Raw genomic sequence first — 9,897 nt, 5'->3', positions numbered from 1 at the left:
CCCCATAGGGCCAATGGGGACGTTTTTCCGCTTCCGGCGACGGTGGCGGTTCCTGGGATGGGCGGGTAAGTGACTGGATTTGGATTTCTGCTGGAGGCGAGCCAATCCGAAAGGAAAAAATCCAATATGGCCGCGCCCGTTTACGGTTCGCTTCCCTCGCTCGTGGTGCCGCCGGCCCCGCGGCCGCGACGTCGGTTCGAGCGTTTGCGCACTAATTGCTACTGCACTGTCTTCTCTTCTTTATTGCCGATGTACGTACGTAATGTGTGTAGTTGTTTTTTGCTTCGTTGTAGCCTCTGTGGTAAGCATGGCGAATGGTGGCGAGCGGCGCCGTCGCAGCTGCATAGCAGCCGCTTTCGGGCGCTCGCTCGAGAAGCAAAAAGCGCATATAACTTTCTTCACATGAACATTTTATTGAAGGAAACGTAAATTTGCTGCACGTTTAGGCAAATATTTGGGCTATAATATCGGTAATAATAAACAAAAGAAAACCGAAAAAAGATTCGAAAATACTGCTGTGGTAAAACTGAATACAGGAATGCGTACACTTCGAGCACGCGTACATTCTAAATAGATACGGAAAACGCATAATACAGCATAATACAATCACATAAGCAGGGGTAAGCCTATAAGAAGTGCTACATCAGCGTAAATAAGTGTACACATACGAGTTGTACAGATTATGACTAACAGCATGAAGCGAAACAATCCAGCGCATTGAATATATCATAACAAAACAAGTTGTTCGAATGGTTGGTTCATACTGTGCAAAAGATAATGACGCAACGCAAGCCGACGAAAACAAGGGGTATAGGAAAAACACCCTTTCCTGTACTTTTTTTATTGCCCTGCGTTGTGTCATCGCCTTTTGCACATACACACACAACACATACTTTTGCATATATGTACACAGAAAGTGCACCTAACCAGTCATAGCCTTTGGCTCATGTAGACGAACCCATGGAGCATAAGTAGCTCAATGTCATAATATGCTGCAGTGCTACAGCATATTATTTTGTAAAGCAGTGAGACAAATCTACCATTTGGCTCGGCTATCCATGATTCCTGTTTTCCTCCAGGTTGTGTTGCAGGCAAGCTCACGTGATGTGAACAAGACACGCGATGCTTTAATTTTCAAGTAATAAAGGGAGAAAAACGCAACGAAGAATGGTCTAGACTCAATTGCAGAGGTGACCTTTGAAATTTGTGGAAACATTGTGGTTGTGACTGGTGAACAACAGGAATGATCACAGGTCATTAGTTAAGTTGGAAGTGGTGCGAAATACTCAAGGAACACTGAAATATACATGAAGATAAGCATCTTATCAAAGAAATAAGTAGAGTAAAGTGCCAAGTTGACCGCAGCTTCCCTATTATTTTTCTACCATGTATCATGTTGGATCCATCACAATGTCAGAGATTTTCTGAGCAGTACTTAAATTGCAGATGTGGGACGCTGCACAGTTTCATCATAATGTGTCACTAACTAGAACCTGCATCGCTTGTCATTCGTTGGTTCAGGAAAGTGGAATGTCGGAGTTTGCAGAGTTTAGTTAAACCAAGAAACACAGTTGCTCTACACAAAAGTACGTTGTGAGTAGTTCAGTGAGTATGGACTGCATGCTTCTATTTCAAACTAACATGCATGTCAACCGAGTCGCAACTTCTGCACAAACCCCTCGGAATCCTCACAGAGCTGAGCACTTCATCAATGTATCTTTTATGCCTGTGAATAGCTGACACCATCAGTTCTTTGCAGTGGCACAACAGTCATGACCAGAGGTTTGTAATTGAAAAGTGACAGAGCCCCTGGGTGCTGAAATCTTTTGGACTTGGTGAGCCCCTGAATTCATGCATGCTTCAACCTTTGTGGCCCGTCGCAGTGGTCTAGTGGTTACGGTGCTCAACTGCTGGCCCGAACGTAGTGGGATTGAATCCCGGCTGCATATCAATGGATGCAATATGCTTGAGGCCCATCTGCCTAGATTTAGGTGCACGTTAAAAAAACGCCAGGTGCTCAAATAATCTGAAGTGCTCCCACTACTGCATGCCTCATATTCGTTATCATGGTTTTTGGACATAAAACCTCCACCATTTTTTATTAATCAACCTATTTTTGCAACGTTCATTGTGAATTAATCACACTGTTACTGTTTGTAAAGACTGCTTCAGTGTAAAACGAGTCGTCAGTATTACATAAATTTTGGCATTTTTGGGAGGCTGGATGTTTGATTGCCTTCCAAACCATGTCAAGCAAACAGAAAGAAAGCAGAACGAGCAGGGTTTTCCAGTGCATTTTGGGAAGTGTTGGCATTTCCCAATACTAAAGCAATCCAGAACCTCTGGTTGTAATACTCATGCTGATAGGGGCACACAAGGCTTCAAAAAAAAAGTTAGTCGGTTAAACTGTATAATACAAAAGTAACGCAGCAGGAGCAAAAGTAGTCAATGTATTACATACAACCACAGCAGAATTATAAATACACATATATAAATATATACCTACATAAAATATACATATATACATAAAAATACGTACATATACACATAAAAAAAGAAATAGTGCAACACATCTAAAAATGGATAGGAAATGGGTGCAGAAGGCTGCACTAGAAATCCAATTTACATAATCATGTTCTAGAAAGGCACAGGATAAATTTAGCCTGCTACTTTACGTTTTTTGCTGGCAGCAGCACTGTGCGTTGACTTTGTTTCTTGTGTGTTTTTGTTTACAAATGTAATGTGCCAATGTAGCCTTGTGCGGCAGAATATTTTAAGAAATTTCTCAGTGCAGCCAACTGAACAGAAAATAGCTTGCCGGATTGGCATCCTTTCCACCAGATTTTTGCACACATTGGAAAAATGTCCACAATAGTTGATTTCATGTCTGAAGGCCGAATCTAATTCCTTTATGTAATTCAGACATGATTCAGAGGTTACTGCAATGGAACCGAGGAGTTTCTCGGGTACACCACTTTCCTTGAGTAGTGCAAAGAATTGGTGTCGTCCATGGAGAGAGCCACCATCCACTTCAAGGAGCGTTCTCTCACATATGCACTCATTAGTCCTCAGTTCAAGAAAGCTGTTCACGAGAGTACCAGCGACATGGTACACAACATTTTCATACACCATGTCGGTCGCATCTTGTGAAGATGCCTGCAGATCAGATGAATCAGAGGCCTGCTGCGTGCTGTGGCTTGTGGTTGGTGTGCTGCTAGTTGACAACAATGCAGATGCACTCTCCAAGTTGTTGAGGAAAGCAATTGTTGTCACCTCACAGTTTCCTTGAGAAAGCTTGAAGAGCTTGCCAATCCAAATATGTTTTAGAGCCGCCACGAATTGGTACACATTTGGTGTCTCATTGCAGCCATGTTTTTGACAAATGATTCCAAAAAGTTTTCTAGGGGATCTTGCTGCAATCAACGTGTGAAAAGATGAGTGAAATCAAAGTCCTCTTTTCAATCAGTCCACAGCAACAACAAGGCTTTGATTGTAATCTGCCAACCTTTAACAGTGTGCGGCTGCTTGTCCCGAGGACTACCAAAGTGCCATTGGGCAATCCAACTGATGCATGACTCAAGGGAAGCACGGTGTTCCGACCCATCAATCATTGCATACCGCAACTTATCGTCCTGATTTTTTAGGGTCGAACTGTTCTGGCTGTCAAAAATCTTATCCATTCTTTCTGTGAACAGAGCTGTAAATTTAGCATCAAGAGGAAGCTCTTGAATGGCAATGAGAGTGAGGAGTGCCACAGAGACAGATTCACTGAATACTTGTGTGGCATACTTCACTCTTATGTCAGCCACGGCCACTGGATGAAAAAGCGCACTTTTTATCCAGCGGCCGTGTGTCAGCAAAGGGCATCTTGTAGATATGTTGCTCTTTGAGCTTCCTTGGCAATCTTTCTTTTTTAGATATTCAGTTGGTGTGTTACAGGCGTGATTTGCGAGTATTTTTTGTAAAAGGTTTCAATGTACGCCCAGTCAACAACCTCGGAGCCAATCGTGAGCTTGTGTTTTCTCAAATTATTCCGCGTGCATTTCATCAGGTGTGGGATGTCAAACATGAAGTATAGTTTGCAGTTGTTGACAGTAAAACATGGTTCATGAAGAGAATGGATCAGCATTCTTGACAGGCTGACATTGTTTGACCCTTGATCATAGATGACCACTTTTACCAAAAGACCTTTTTTTTCAAGCTGCATAATTACATCTAATAGCAGCTTGTGCATTGCAAGAGCTGACGTTGCATTGCGGGACACTGCAAAGGCTACTGGCTGCATCCAAATTCTCGATATGCCAGACACGGCTGCATTTGCCACACGAGAAGTCCTTGTGTTTCCGTCATATGTGTAGCCAATCACTATATTTTTTGATTGATCGTACATCAAATGTCTTTTCAGGGCTATTTAATCGAATAAAAGACAGCATGCTTTGTCTTGCAGAGGCCAAGCTTTAATGACTGATTCTATTGCATCCATGGCACCTGGAATGATACCAGGTGTCATTGGGATGTCTGCCAGCCAGCACCTGAGTGTCCGCACATGTGGCAAGTGAAGCATTTCTCTGAGGAAGCGTGAATTGAGAGTGAATTGTTTCACCCATTTGGACCAATGTTTTTTTTTTGGGGGGGAACGTACCAAGCCTGATTCGTGCTTTAAGCAGTTCAAAAAAGGTCCTTTGACAAATCCGGTTCAAGCTTGTTTAAAACCTCCTGCTGCGTTACTCGCCTCGCCTCGTCCCTTTTTTTCATCTGACCAACTGCCTTGCGGTACCTTTCACTTCGTGAGTGAAGTGTTAGCAGCTTCTTTTTGGTGCGATGGGTGTGCACAGAGCTGCGTTTTCTTCGACCACTTTTTTGGCGTTTCTTGCATCTGCTCCGCGCTGCTGCCCTCCTTGGAAAATTGGAGGCCGCTCGGACCAGGCTCAGCTGAAAAAAAAAAGACATGGAAGAATGCGAAAGTATAGGCTTTCATCAGTCTTGTAGAGAAAAAAAATCACGATTAAGCTATCAGGGCGCAATCACAGGGCTACTAATATACGGACCACAATGTGCTGCCATGCCATTTTTCATTGGAAGCAATGTGTATTCTGCGACTGAGACAGGAATCATAATTGATTTATACATTCCAAGCATTTTATCTTCAAAGAATCATCCATGATTAAGGAAATATCACAAAGCATTGCAAAAATGAACATTTCATGAAATGCTGAACAGAGGCAATGACATTTACAAAGTGGGGGATTTTGAATTATTCATCTCATAAATAGCTATCTGGGCTGCATAAGCCACATTTACATGAATGCACACCTTGATTGTGCATCATATTATGCTGGCCTATCTCGCAGAGCGAGTCTCATCACAGCAAATCGGACAGCACAATTTTCAGTGTGAACCATGTAGGTCCAGCTGCACCCACCTTATATTTGAAATATAAATAATTGCGTGAACTAAATCACGGGTTGCAGGCCCTGAACTATATGTATGGTTTTGTCAACATTATAGGTTGTGACAATATTACACAGGCTTAGGGGTCCATATCTACTAGGAAAACATCAAGACTACTGGTCCATACTTCCTTATGCAGATGCTGGATGTGTACTTTGCAATAATTCTCTCTCTCACTTTTTGCACTTACCATCACTTGGTGAAACCTGTGACGGTGGTGTGGGCCTTCTTGTGGGTGTGCTTGGCGAAGCGGCTGTTGAAAAAGAAATAAATATGCTATAAAAGGCTGGCAAGCAGGTATTTTAATACCCTCACTTTGCATTGCACGTGTGAATACTGAGCAACAGACTTATGGAGCAATTTTCACATTTGCCTGAGGAAAACTACTCAGTGTTTTCATCTCTATGGAATGAGCTCAACAAAGAAAGCACTGAGTCTATGCATTGATGTAGAAAAAGAAAAGATATCTATACTACGCAACAAAGTTTTGTTGCAGGGAGGTTGGTTTGTTGTGAACTCATACCGAGCTCCACAAACACTAGAGGAGTAAGGACGGAAACAGGACAGAGTACAAACTATTTATACTGTGAGATGCCAAAAGCCATTTTCGCTGCTCTATCTCCATCGATCTCCATGTTTCTTCATTTTGCGTTTGTGCAGCATGCTATCAGTTCATCCATACCATGCAAACAGTGCACTCAGTCATTCTTACTGGAAAGCATGCAAAAAGCTTCTCTATGAGTGCAAGCTAACAACTTTTTTTTTCCCCTAGAGTACATTTCCTGCATTTAAGGTTTACGTACAGCAATTGTTCTCATAGCACTGGTAATTGAAAAACAGCTGTGGCATTTCTACCTACTGTTCTAATTTCAGAGTAGATCTGCTCGAGTGTGCAGGTGTGGAATACAAAATAGTACCGCTCTTTGTTTTTATTTTTTGCAAGCTATTCGTGCAGTATTACAGTGGCACCACCAACCAAGTATTCTGTACCCTTTCATTCCAAGCAGAAAGGTGAAACAGATCCTTGTTCGGTACACCTACCTTCCACACTAGGGGGGCAGTCTCAGCAGCAGGGACGGCAACTCGCTTGCAGTAAACTGGTTGTCTGCAATTAAAGTACTGGAACTTAGTCACCCTACGGTGAAAAAACAGCTGGTAGAGTAAATACACTTGCAAGCTTTTAAAGGCATGGCACTAAGCTTAATTAATGTGCTTGTTTTTAATTTCCACTAAATTATAATTACAGATAATTACATATATCCCGACAATATTCTCTGAATTAAAACTTGATATATGAAACACAACTCGATCGAGTTCTTGTTTTTCCGCTGCTTTTGCGAGTCGAAACGATATTGTAAGCTTATAAGGAATTATGGTGTGTAAACGCTAAGCGCAAGCAGCGCATTGAAAAAAAAATACAGAAAAGTGAAAGGGCGGCGGTGAGGATTGGTCCAGATTAGAGAGGAAAAAAAAGTGGCTCCGCGCGATAAGCGCGGCCTGTTTCATGAACATCCAAAACCGAGCTTGGCCATGCCTTCGCCCGTTGGAAGCATCACGAGGGAGTAATGAAGAGATAAGCGAAACTGTTTCCGGGAGCTTCCCGACAGCGAAAAGGGGCCGGTGGGTATCACGCTTGGTTCAAGGTCCCCCGTGGAGCAGCGCGGCAAGGTACGCCGAAGGGAAGGAATGAGGACAATTTACGGCGACAAAAATCCGAGCAGGCGGTCGGTGTGTAAACAGACACACAGATGAGGAACGCGGTGGTTTTCACTTGTGCAACACCGCAGCACACGTTCGAATCTGAGGGCAGTGTCCCGAGTTCGCTACTGGGGCCTCCGCAATAACTTTGCGAGCGATACTTTCGTCGGCTGCGAGCACCACCCATAAACTACACGGACGTGATGTGTGCGCACGCATTAAAGCGCTTAAAAAACAGCTGCAGCGAGCACAACTATCCCACTCCGTTAATGTTACTAGCACGCATAAGTTAAAGTAACACGTAACAAAACACCCTGAAGACACGGTTGCATGACACGGTAATCCGAATTGGTTAGCTTTCGTGAGATAGTAGAGGTAACGTCAGGCAGTGAGGCACGCACATATATACTAACGTGAGCAACCATAACTAGCGAACAGCTCCGCTTTTGAGAGGTGACGCCGCGTCGAGCCTCAAACTGCAGCCCGCCCACTAATTTTAACTTATTATCGTAATCATTTCTCAAACAGATAGCTGCAGCAACGAATGGCAGCAAGAAAATTCGCTGTTCATTCGGCAGTTTCAAATCATAACGGTCAACGACAGTCAAATCAAAACTTTGCGAACATCTTGGGAAATATATAATAGTGAACGTATAAATACCTATGGTCAGCAGGGATTCTGAAGAAGTGTTCGCCTTCATTCCCCGAGGAATCGCACCACTTCATGCCGCAATAAAGGTGCGACATCGCTGCTCCTCGCTGCGGTGGTAAAGTTTGCGTTTCTATGCGCTCTCGTGCTTGCGCGTCGTCTGCTTGTGCGCTGCGCAGGCGTGATGGCGGCGGTACCTAGCGGAGCCACGCACAGTCATGTTTACAAAACTTCTTTAAAACTTTGCCTTGTAATACTCGTGGCTGGTTATAGTTTAATGCAGAAGCACGTTTTTATTTACTACTGTGCACTGCCGTGGCCGCGTTATTTTATTTTAATTAGGCTTACTGAGGCCTTCACTTCCCGCCCGTACCAGGGTCGCTGCAATCGTTTCGACGGTAGCGACGCCCCATGGCCCGGACGCCAAACTGCCATCATGCCTCGGGCCTGGTAGTAGTAGCAGTAGTAGTAGTCGTAGTCCGTAAAAAGTCTTACGCTTTGACCGCCAAGGTGGTGCCGGTGGGAGATTTTTCCTGTGCGTTGTTGAACAATAAAAAATTCGCAGCGTGCGCGTTAACTAAAAGCCGAATTCTTCTGTCTCTCATTCCCCATTAGCAGCCATTGGCATGTTCCAGTAGGAAACGTTAGTAGAAGTGTAAGTGTTAGCTAAAAGCCTACTTCTTCTGTCTTTCATTCCTATTAGCAGCCATTGTTTACCTCCAAGGTAGTGCCTGGTGAGATTTCTCCTGTGCGTGATTAAACAATAAAAATTTTGTTCAAAACGCCGTTGATTGATGAAATAAACCAACGAAAGACGCCAGATGTTTTGTAAAACCAAACGAAAGAACGCCAGATGTTTCTAAAGCAAAACGAAAAGACGCCAGCTGCTTAACGAAAGACGCCAGATTTTTCTAAAGCAATGGTTTTCTAAACAATGAAAATTCACAGCGTTTTCTAAACAATGAAAATTCACAGCGTACATGTAAAATTAAAGTGAGCTGCAAGTCGTCATAACTCATCGAACCTTTAGTATAAACGCGCCCGATCTCACGTCGGTTGGGCAGAATTCACGGAAGATTCACGGTTTACCGATGAACCTCCGCAGCTTCGCCCACTCATCATCATTCACTCCGTGGATATGCTGTGATTTTTTTTTTTCTGGCGTTGCCGTTTCTGCCCAATGCTAAGAGCGTTGATTGTTAGCGCGTGCTCGCTTGACACACCCAATGCATGAGCGCAGACGCTATGGGGCGCCGAGCAGACCCAAGCTTGGATGAACACAACGCAAGGGATTTTCGCTGTTCCTATTAGTCAGCCTAGGTGGTGTAGCGGTTACGGTGCTCAGCTGCTAACCCGGAAGTAGCGGTTTCAATTACGGCCGCGGCGGTTGCATTTCGATGCAGGCGAAACGCTAGAGGCCGTTGTACTGTGCAATATCAGTTCACGTTAAAGAACACCGGACGGTCGAAATTTCCAGAGCCCTCCGCTACGGCGTTCCTCAATCATGTCGCAGTTTTGGTACGTAACAACCCGGTTGTTATTATTATTATTCTCTTCCTATTGGCTAAGCAGCCCCGTAGCCTCAACAGGGTTGCATCCAGCTTGTAAAGGTGCGTGTACACTAGGGCGACACGACACCGATTTCGGTCTGCCGACTGTCGTCGGGAGTGTCTTTTGTCGTGTCATCGTTCTATTTTCACTGAAACGAGGCCAACAGTCGGCCGATCGTCTGTGAAAGACGCCGTCAGCGTCCTGTCATGCTCCCAGCCGCTCGTCGGCCGATTCTCTTGTCACACAGAAGGCGCGCGCAGCGACGCCGACTAAACTTGCGCACAAAATTTGAGAACAGGTGACCACCTGCTCCTCATTTTAGCGGTCCTCCCTCCTCTACCATTGTCCCTCTCGGGGTAGAGACGCAGCTCCCGCCACCCCTTCCGGCATTGGGGGATCGGGGGTGCGGACAGACAAAGGGAAACGAAGAAAAGACGTCCGAAGGGTGAACAAAATGCCCATTGTCAAATCTCCGAGGAGCTCGACGGGGGCCTCAGTTATGTCCCCCAAGACCTGCCCCTTCGACGTTCGCAGCAACGACATGTGCA

General features: G+C 44.6%; 1 long non-coding RNA gene across 1 annotated transcript; it reads right to left on the bottom strand.

The window, feature by feature from the left end:
• Window positions 1–4,857: 4,857 nt before the first annotated feature.
• On the bottom strand, window positions 4,858–6,551 carry LOC125760216 (uncharacterized). Its single transcript, XR_007417845.1, has 3 exons — window positions 6,493–6,551; window positions 5,642–5,704; window positions 4,858–4,932 (listed from the first exon to the last, which is right to left on the bottom strand). It is a non-coding gene; the product is annotated as an uncharacterized LOC125760216 (long non-coding RNA).
• Between the last annotated feature and the right edge of the window lie 3,346 nt (window positions 6,552–9,897).

The sequence above is a fragment of the Rhipicephalus sanguineus genome, chromosome 10, assembly GCF_013339695.2.
Source record: "Rhipicephalus sanguineus isolate Rsan-2018 chromosome 10, BIME_Rsan_1.4, whole genome shotgun sequence".
Lineage (NCBI taxonomy): Eukaryota > Metazoa > Arthropoda > Arachnida > Ixodida > Ixodidae > Rhipicephalus > Rhipicephalus sanguineus.
This window is presented reverse-complemented; position numbering and strand designations above follow the sequence as displayed.